The sequence below is a fragment of the Eurytemora carolleeae genome, unplaced genomic scaffold (genome assembly GCF_000591075.1).
Source record: "Eurytemora carolleeae unplaced genomic scaffold, Eaff_2.0 scaffold445, whole genome shotgun sequence".
NCBI classification, from domain to species: domain Eukaryota; kingdom Metazoa; phylum Arthropoda; class Copepoda; order Calanoida; family Temoridae; genus Eurytemora; species Eurytemora carolleeae.
The window spans coordinates 93,268-104,115 of record NW_019396462.1 but is presented as its reverse complement, the minus strand read 5'-3'; the positions used below and the strand labels follow the sequence as shown (position 1 = coordinate 104,115).

Sequence of the window (10,848 nt, the reverse complement as noted above, 5' to 3'; positions counted from 1 at the left end):
AATGTTGCTCCATTTTATAGAGTTTCATTTCAGAGTAGCAACAGTGTCCTTAAATCCTTTTCTTGCAAAAAAATAATGCGCAAATTAANCTTACTTAATTATTTACGGCACTAATTAACTGAACATGAATTGGCTTAATTAAATGTAATTAGTGCCTATAATAAATAGAAAAGGCTAAGCCATGTTATTATTGGTTCTTAACCGATTAATAAAACCCTATACGTGCTAAACATACATGAAGAAATATACAATTATCAAACATTAAAGGGACTGAAAGCGTAACATTAAGTGGACCTCCTTGCAAAATTTACAACGATACCTTTAAATCTTTTGATGGTTCATAAAGGCCATATCTTAAATACATTCAATCTATAAACCGAGGGTAGAGAACTCCGTGGAACTGGAGTGTACACTAGCGTACAGTGTGAACTCAATACAGCTGACAGAAACCTTATTCCCGGAAAATCCCGAATATTTTATGGCAAACGCAGTTTCCATAAATTTTATTGTAAATTTATATTTTCTGGATTTTCTAGATATTAAGGATTAGTATTTTTTAACATAAAACAACTGTATTCAACAATTAAATTCAAATTGTGTTATTTTCTTCCAAACGACAGCAGCAGCAGTGAAAGAACGTATTTAAAAGAATCCAACACTTTAACAATTTTAAATGGAAAAATGAGTATATCTTCCCCAGTGTTGCTAAACAACTATACACCTTTGTAAATTGGTTATATATCACTCTTGAAATTGAGGGCCACTTGAAATTATTTATACAGTCCCTGTCATGAAAAAAAACAATAGTTAAATCATATGTAATGATAGAAGTTATCTTACAATCTATAAACAAGGACTATGGCCTAGGAATAGGATAGCTGTAGTCCTTAGTTAACGAGACCCCCCACTCACACTCACATTCTAGAGCTCTCAATATTGTAAATAGAATCTCATGTATTTATAATATAATAAAACTAGTCCAAGCAGCAAAAAAATCGGATTTTGAAATGATCTAGTAGTTGTTTTCGGACTTCTGCGACCTGGTGTTGAAAATTTAAGCTGCCAGCTACAGCTACGAAACGTGACAGTTGGTGAATAGTTTTAAACGTCTTCTTCCACATACTGTATTAGATATTAAAGACTTTTTGCAGTTTATTTCTTTAAAAAAGATTTAACTCATATATATTTTACTGTGAAATCAATTTTACTATGGTATATAACTGTCTTATAAAAATGTTATTAGTCTCTTTAGTATCAAACAACTTATCAAATTATGGAAGAAGAAATTTCTAACTATTTACCATCTGGAATGTTTCGTGGGACACCCTGTAGCTAGCAGTAGACACATAGACTCTATCAACCTTCTAAACTCTACAAAGGTTTTATTTGTGTCCATCTACTTCGTTTCTTTAATGCATGTTTCTCTTTAGAGTTGACAGGGCAACGAAGTTACATTTTGGACTTTTCCAGCCACTTTTTTAATACAGGATCCATCTTTCGTCAATGCAGAATTCTTCCTTATGTATATGTATATGAATTAGAACATGTTCAGTTTAATATTCGTAGATTTACATAAATTAGAGAAGACATGGTAGGTGGAAACCTTTAGTAATGTACACCCTTTACATTTAAGCAGTTAGTTTTCAATCTTCATTTTATTCACATTTTTTAAAAAGTGAATATTTGCAAATAGTTGACTTATTTTGATTTGATTTTTTATTTTTTTTTCATCTGACAACTAATTTAAAAATTATTTATATCTTGTAGCTGTTTAATACTTTTTGTCTTTAATCGTTGCTTTTGATGGTTTACGTAGCGTTAGAACTGAATATCGAGAGTTTTTTTAAATAACACATTGGAAGGACACCAACACCAAATTTTAATATTTTTTGTATAATTTGTGCTTTTACAGTTGTTTGAGTCTCATCTTTAAATAAACAAATGCATAGAAGTATATAATATATTTTACGAGTAAATAAATACATCAAAATATGAAGAAAAGTGTTTTTCTATTTTACAGGTGCTGTTATAATATAAATATGTTGAGATTTTTATACTTTATAGAATAGGGTTTCTCATCTTTTCCGGAACAAATCCGTGACGAAATATTGTTACGAAATTTGTTTGAAGCTATTTAAAAACTTTTGAAAACTACGGAATACTTTACCCTAACACACTTTACAGAAGAAGCTGAGTCATGCTGAACTACGTTAACTGTAAAATTTTCCCGAAATATCCGTAAACCTATATTTCTCAAAAGTTTGAGTAACAGTTTTAGGAAAAGTTCCGTAAGACCTTCAAGGAGGCAAATTTATTCGGAAAAAATGGAAACTCTGTTACAAAGGGATTGAATAATTCTGTTTAAAGCGCAGGGGTAGCAGTTTTTGTAAAGGCATCATTCTAAAAAATGTAATTTACATGATTCCAATATGGTTTCACATAATTTGATACAGGGTGTCCTAATAAACATGGGAATTAAGTGAAAATTTTGTAAATATTTTTTTTGATTTAGTGTGCAATTGTGATCCCTACATAGAAAAGCTGTATTAGTCGGCTAGAGTATAGAATTTTGATTTTTTTAATGTTTTGCCTGCATACAGCATCCTGTAGTACTTCAGAATTACAAAACAGTCCTTTACCCTATACATAAAATGAAAATTAGGCATTACAACGCTAATTTTTAACAAAGACGATTGTGTATTCGTCTCTTAATTCCCATGTATGTTGGGACACCCTGTACATGCAAACGTTTGGGCTTAGACAATGATTACAAAAATGAGCTTTCGCAACAATTGTTTCACGGAGTTTGCAATTAAAACCAAAGAAAATTAATGTAATGGCATAACTTTGTTTGTTTAAAACTTTCATTTACAATTGTGAACATTTTTCATGATCCTATATAACCAGAAAACTCTGAAATAGGAAAACGACTTTATAGAAATACTTAAGTGTATTTAAAATAGGTTTAACAGACACTTAAAACGACAGGATAACTGTGTCCGAAAAAAAAGTTTAATTTTATTTAAAGTCGTCCTCCTTGTTATTCAATAAAGTTTTAAACTTTACATTAGTAATTTTTAAATTATAACTTTTTATTTCTAAAGCCGGCTCATGTCTCAAAAGAACAAATTACGAAAAGAAACAAAATTTCACAATTTTAATATTGGTTTGTATGTAAAGGTGTCAAACTTAAAATATTGGAAATTTTTTTTTATAAAAAATAACGGTACAGCTCACTATGTACAACAGCATACAGTCTATAGTGTACAGTGTACATATTGGAACAGAAAGACAATTGACTAATCACAACCCACAAGAGGAAATTAATTAACAAAATTATAACCAGAGGCCGAATTTAAAGAATTTGAGCCGCGGTTTAAATTTAAGCCGCGGCTCAAATATGATTGGTTCCACTTGAAATTGTATTAGATATTTCAAGATTTAAGCCCGCGCTCAATTGTAACCGGTTTTTGGGATATTTGATACGCGGCTTAAATTCATTAAATTCGGACACAGGGATGTTTATTTCCCAGAAATGTTGGCAAGGAAGTAAAGATTATGAGAATTTATGAATATATTGGAAAGCGAATGAAAATGTTTTGCTAGAAAAAATACAACTTCATTTTCTATAAAACATTATACTCACGTCACCCTCAATTTAGCTTTCGGTGTGTTCTGCAGTAATCTTCAGTACTCTGACCGAAGATATAGAACCGTTAAGTCGAGAGTGAATTTAACGTAACACAAGTTTGGATTTAAAAATTTGGAGGGGGGGGGGTTATTTATTTGAAGGAAAATAGTTACCTCTTTGTATCATTGTATTATATTTTGTTTCATTGTAAACAATAAACTTCAAGTTTTTGTATTCTTGAATAGGTTTATTGATTTATAGCACGGGTTTTAACTTAGTTAAATAGGGGTTTATGCAGTCAAATAACTAGCAAAAATACAGCTCTGGAAACAGAAAAGTGGTAAATTCAGTAAACCTTAGCTTTTAAACTTAATTTTATACAATATTCTAGAAAAGAAATACCTACATTTTTTATTTACAGAATTTGACTTTATTATTATTTAAAATACATTTTCCAGATTTTTCCAATTTATTTCTCAACAAAGGAAGACTTTGTGGCAAACATTTGCAAAACGCATGAAAATTTCATTACTTCATTACTTCAATTATTTATATACATGCTTTTGTATAATCTAGCAATGAGGAAAAAATCAAAAAAGGCAAAGGAAAAAATCGACATCTAAATGTATTTAGTTAAATAAAATTTTCACTCGATCAGTTTGATCAATGATGTCACTCTTAAGTTTTTATCACACATTTAAAATTTTCACTCTTAGCATTGTTCTAATTTTCCTAAAACATAAAAAAGTTACAAAAATAAAAAATTTCAAAAATTCAAAAAATATGAACTGTTCATTTAATATTAAAAAAACCTTTTCTTTAAAAGATATCCACGTGGTCATGACAATATTTAAATTTGACTAGTAAGTTTCTACGCTTCAAGCAAGCAAGAAAATGGTCAGGATATTTCAAATTCTATCTATCTACGCTTATTTTGGAATGTCAGGTTGTTAATAAAACGTTGAAAATAGAATTAATATTAAATCCTCAGAAAATCTTAATTTAGTTTTAATATCATGAAAAAACTCAATGGAAAATCTAAATAAAGCGGCTCTATTCTGAAATTCTAAAAATTCCCTAAAATATAAAAATCTAGAAAATTAAAATGTTCTTCACCTAGATGAATGTTGTAGGAGAAGTGGTTGGACGGACACGTAGTCAGCCAGGGAGGAAAATATCACGGATTCTCTTTAAAACAAAAAATGAAAAACATTTTCTAAAAAAAACTTTTTATGCGGATAAAAATAAAGTATCTATTAAAGAAAAACTTCTCATTTTTTGGTCTCAAGTTTTCTAAGAACTAACCTTAAAATATTTTTAGAATACGAATTAAAATTAATCTATTAAAGTTTAAAATAAAGGTTTTTATTTATAAATTTACAGTACGAACCAGAAAACTGCGCTGTGCGCAAAATGAAGATTCGATTAAAAAGTTACGAGGCAAATAGTTTAACTAGTAAGTAATTACATCATTCATTAAGTGATCTTTTGTTCGTATGTTCATTGGACTTTTAAAAGTCATAACCTGAGTTTAAAAGTCATCTTTCTATAAATTGAGTCTAAAAGTCATCTTCCTATTTCAAAGTTTTTTGGTTCTTTCATTGATAAATCCGAATTAAAAATACCTTCATTAATCCTCCAGTTCTAGTATTGTGTCATGAATCTTCCATCTGAAAATTGCATAACATATAAACATATAAAGCAAAATTAGAAAATTGGTTCAAAATAAAATTAGTCTTTTTGAAGTAAATTAATTTCCGAAGATTTTTTATCTCTGCCGCCAAAAAAAACTAGGACTATCACAAAAAAACTGTGAATAACAAACTCTGAACATTTTTAGTCTTCTAAAAATTATGATTTTAAAATTTCTTAAATTGCCACATCTTTAAGTAACATATTGAGGCAGAAGACTAAATTAAACCATTAGATTATTGTAATTTAAGAGTTTTAGGTCTTTATTATAGGGACTGTAAGTGTAAATTCCTTGCAAAGATGGCAATATCCAGACAAGGTACCATTTTGAATCAGGCATTGTCATCTTTAGTTGGAGGTTTACTTGAAATTACGCCTCCAGTACCTCAAGGCTCAATTTTTTTTTGGGGGGGGGGGATAACCCGGTTCTTACTTGTTTTGCTGGATCCTTCTTCCTGTCGTATTCCTGTATAGCGAAGTCGTAGTTCATGTACAGAAACTTACAGAACAACTAGAAGTACATAAACATTCGTAGTTCATGTACAGAAGCTTATACAGGGTGTCCCAAAAACATGGGAATTCAGTGACGAATTCGATATCGTCTTTTCAAATAATTCTTTGATTTAGTATAGTGATACCTACTGTGAAAGCTGAAATCTGTAAGAGTTTCGTCTGCTATGTTCACATTTTGTTTGTTTATGTTTTGACTCCATACAGTTGTACTTAGTAAAACAAGAAAATTGCAGTATACAAACTATTTTTATTTCCGTCATCATAATTTTATTAAAAATAATATTTAAGATTTCTGTACCTTTGTGAGAGTCTATTGTTTTCATCAACTATTTTAGGAATATTTTCCCGATCCTACAAAACAGAATTAATATTAGGATTTTCACTCTAAGGGACTGTCGGTGTGATATCAAGTGACCTTCCAGTTGAAGAAGAGTATGCCTTTTAAACAATTTAAATGTACTGTCGCTTTCTAACTGAAATTTATCTATAATTCAATTATTTTATTCGATAGTCTCTTATCCAGAAATGCGCAAGTAATTTCCGAGAGATCCACAATTGAAAAAAATCAATTTTTTAAATTAAAGAGAAGATTATCAATATCTCATGCTTTCTTTATTAGACATTTAGCTTTTAAGAAAATCGTTGTGAATTAGACATGCCCCGCAGTTTATTAGTGAATAGTACCATACAATTACGCCTAAATTCTCTTTAAACCTTCATTTCAATTCACAACTTTCACTTCTTTAAACTTTTTGAAAGCCGGCAACAAACATCAAATACAAAAATAGCATTTTCCCCCATAATTGTCTTGAAATTAGGAATATAGTGATGGCTGCACAATGCACATGAAACTGCTTGAAACAAAGAAAAGTTATGGTTGCGCATGAAACTATATTATAAGGATTGATAAGTGGAATATAATTAACTATAACTACCTGCTTAAAGCAAAGAAAAGTTATGGCTGCGCATGAAACTATATTATAAGGATTAATGAGAGGAATATAACTACCTGCTTGAAGCAAAGAATAGAGGATGCTGCGCATGCAACTATATTATAAGGATTAATGAGAGGAATATAACTACCTGCTTGAAGCAAAGAATAGTGATAGCTGCGCATGAAACCATTATGAGAATTGAGAATAGAAATATAGAATGTAGGATCCTATCCCGGACAGAGCAGGTTGGAAACAGGCATTGGTTCATCTATAAAGAGAAGAACAAATTCTTATTAAAGGTACTGTCAGCGTAATTTCAAGTGACCCTCCATGCAAACATGACAATGCCCGATTCACAACGGCACACATGAAAGCTTTGTCTGGTCAAGTATGGATTAGATATCAATGATTATAATTTTGAAAACTGTGTATTTTCAATCGTGGTTTACGAAAGTGCATTTCTACTGCAGGAAAATAGAAATAATCAGAATTAAAGAGGCTTAAACCTAGTGAAACGACAATATCTTCCACATTATTGATCAGATTAAGGTTTTCAGGGTACAGTTGTGAAATGGGCATTGCCATCTTTCCATGCAGGGTCGCTTAAAATTACGCTTAAACCCTTTTTTATAATATATGGTCTAATAAACTTTAGATACACATAGAGAGAAAAAAAATACTTAATGACATATTGTTAAATAGATGAGAAAAAATAAATGAGTGAAATTATGAAAACATATTTCAATAGTTTTTCGTAAATTTTTTTGTAATTTTAAATTTTTCGGAAATTCTAAATTTTTTATGAAATTTTCTTAATTTTTTAAAATTTTTTCTAGTTACTCAAAAATAAACAGTAAACCCGCACTATTATCAAAAGGTTATACAATTTCCACTTTAAACTTTTGTTCATTTTATGAGCACCGCCAATCTTGTACCTTTGTACAGAAAACATACGGACTGTAAAATGTAATACAGGTGTCTGGGAACTTGGGAAGAAATCATCATCATTAGAGTACTAAAGGATTTTCATTGAAGATCCCATGGACGTCTCGTTAGAGACTTCTTGATTCTCCTTGGAGACCCCCATATTTTCATTGGATACCCCCAGATTTCATTGGAGACCTCCAGATTCTCGTTGGAGACCACCATATTTTCATTGGAGAACCCCCAGATTTTTTATTTGTAGACCCCAAGATCCCCAGATTCTCGTTGGTGAACCCCATTTTATTATTGGAGACTCCCAGATTTTCACTGGAGACCCAAAGATTCTCGTTGGAGACCAACATAGTTTCATCGGAGACCCCATATTTTCGCTGGAGGCCTCAAGATTTTCATTGGAGACCCCATATTTTCGTTGGAGACCTCCTTATTCTCGTTGAAGACCCCCCCAATTCTCATGGGAGACCCCCAGATTCTCATTGGAGACCCCCAGATTTTCATTGGAGATCCCAGATTTGTGTTGAAGATGAAAATAAGAGGGTCTCCGTCGAAAATATGGGTCTCCCATACAAATCTGGGTGTCTCCAACGAGAATCTGAGGGTCTCCAACAAGACACCAATGGGTTGCAAATGATGATGATGATTTCTTTCCAGGTTCGTAAAACAGGACAGTACACCAGATAAATCATTACTTCTGGTGTGGTTGGTAAATAATGTTATTCTGCCCAAGCTTGCAGTAGATTCAATACACATAATCTGATGTTACAGATATCATGGTGGACATAAGGTCTATTTGAATTCGAACTGGACCGACCCTTTGTCTTTGTGGCGCGTAGCAAGTACCGGCCTGCCAGCTTGGTTTCACAATTGATGGGGCGGCCTGACTTTTTACATTACCCGGCCTATCATAAGCCTATTTGACCAACCACATCTAGCTTAGTTCAGTGTAACATATTGAAAGATTGTGTTGTTTATGTTGGTTTGCTAGTAGGGGGTTCTCATCTAATTTGTTTTTCTTGGATCTAGCTCTTATAATATTCTTACTATGAATATTCTAAAAATAAAAATAATGCGGATAAAAATAGAATAAGAAATAGTCTCCTGTTATTAATAACTAATGCACAGGGTGTCCCACGAAATATGACAGTAGCATGACAAATAGAAGCGCGTCTTTGATCTTTGAAATAAATTGCGCCATTTACTTGTAAACTTAGTTTTAGAAATAAAATTCTAGGGTTAATAATCACTTATTAACCCTAGTCTTGGTATTTCCGAAGTATGGTCTGTCTTTTTTGTGCTTTTAATACTTAATCTTAATATTTCCGATAAAAGACAGACCTCATTTTGGAAATGGCAGGACTAGGTTAATATTGTGATATTGTTCAAGAAGCATGCATGTATAAGCAGTAGGTTGACGACTAGGAATGTCACAGAAAAATTCAAAGTTCAAAGATTTAAAGCCGTCTTGGTACTGTCATGTTTCGTGGGACAGTATGTGATGCAGTGTTGTAGTTTAGAAACAATCACATACATTTTAATTTTATACATCAGCTGCACTTTAGTTTTGTATTCATTTTTGGTTTGATTTTGGTTTGATATGAACTGATAAGAGCTATATAGGTTGTATAGTGTACAGTGTACATTGTATAAAAGATGACAACCAAAAACAAAGGCTACAACTCGCATTTTATGAGTTTGACTTTGGCCTTGCTACGTCTTTTCACAGTACAGTACAGTATAGTACAGTACAGTACAGTACAGTACAGTACAGTACAGTACAGTACAGTACAGTACAGTACAGTATAAGTTTAGTAAGCCAATACAGGGCAGATTAGAACAGTACAATGCAGTAACGTACAGTACAGTACAGTACAGTACAGTACAGTATGTGTACACTAACACTGCCAGAAAATCCAATAAATTTTTCCTGGTTACACAACAGATCTTTGTTTAAGCAAAATATAATATAGTTATAAAAAGTTTACATATGTATATTATGTAAGATAAATGTAGATATATTTTTATTAAAATATTACCAAAAACGTTTTCTTTCTGATATACTGGAACTGGCAGAGTTCACAGGAGGGAGCATCATGGGTCTTCCTGGTAGATACCTCTAACCATTTCTAAATGTAAATAGATGAATAGAAAGATAGATAGATAGATAGATAAATCAACATTATCAGTTAAATTCTCTGGATTCAACCTTTGTATATCTTCATCTGTAATTTTATAACTGTAAGTCTTACATTTAATGTTGTTCTTAATTATTCTTCTTAATTCTTATCTTAGATAAATAGATAGATACAATAATTCTAAAACAAGTTTTCAGTTTCTTTTATATATTCCTTAAAATTTTACCAGAAGGGAGGGATTATGAACTTATCATATATCTATATATGTATACTATATTTCTTGCAGTGAACCCAGCTGCAACATTATTCAGTATATTGTAGAGACAGGACTAGGAGACTATATGATAGGTTCAGAGAACACCATATATATATGTAAAAAGTGAAAATCAATCACAACCTACTGATCAACACTTCAACCTTCCAGGACATACATTATCAAATATAAAGGCTAAAATTCTTGAAAAATGCAAAGAAGATAATCATATATATATATATACTTGTATGTTTCAACGAGAACACAGAATACTTCTAATACCGTAATCAAAGCGGAGTCTCAATCAACTCACTTTATTCAATAGTTTAGGTTACAAAATTAACAGGAATTGACGTAATTAAATTCCTACGATGTTACTGATATCACTTGATTAAGACCATCATATTATGTATTTATCGCAAGGTTAAAGTTTAAGGTACAATTTTAAAGGATTAAAGAGAATATATATAACGCAGTTAATCTATCACTGCACATTTATAGCGTAATTTAAGAACGCCACATGGTTTAAGTTAATCATGTTAAGTATTCAATTGAAACGCAGTTTCAATGAATAATATCTAAAGAGAATAGAATATATATTAGAGGGGAATTTACTAGAAAAAAATGTAAAACGGCCATTTTGTTGTACTGTTTCCATACTGCAGGTTTACTTCACATATATATAACCTTTTGGGCCCTGGAATATCATTTTATAGAAAATCTAAAATTATTGTTAAAAGAAAACCAAAT

The 10,848-nt window shown here is 31.2% G+C and overlaps 1 long non-coding RNA gene across 2 annotated transcripts; it reads right to left on the bottom strand.

The window, feature by feature from the left end:
* Positions 1 to 1,990: 1,990 nt before the first annotated feature.
* Positions 1,991 to 5,860, bottom strand: LOC111703734 (uncharacterized). Of its 2 annotated transcripts, XR_002765676.1 has the most exons (5): positions 5,757 to 5,860; positions 5,257 to 5,301; positions 4,748 to 4,819; positions 3,647 to 4,363; positions 1,991 to 2,400 (listed from the first exon to the last, which is right to left on the bottom strand). It is a non-coding gene; the product is annotated as an uncharacterized LOC111703734 (long non-coding RNA). The 2 variants fall into 2 exon arrangements; XR_002765677.1 differs by having other exon boundaries at positions 1,991 to 3,695.
* Positions 5,861 to 10,848: the final 4,988 nt, after the last annotated feature.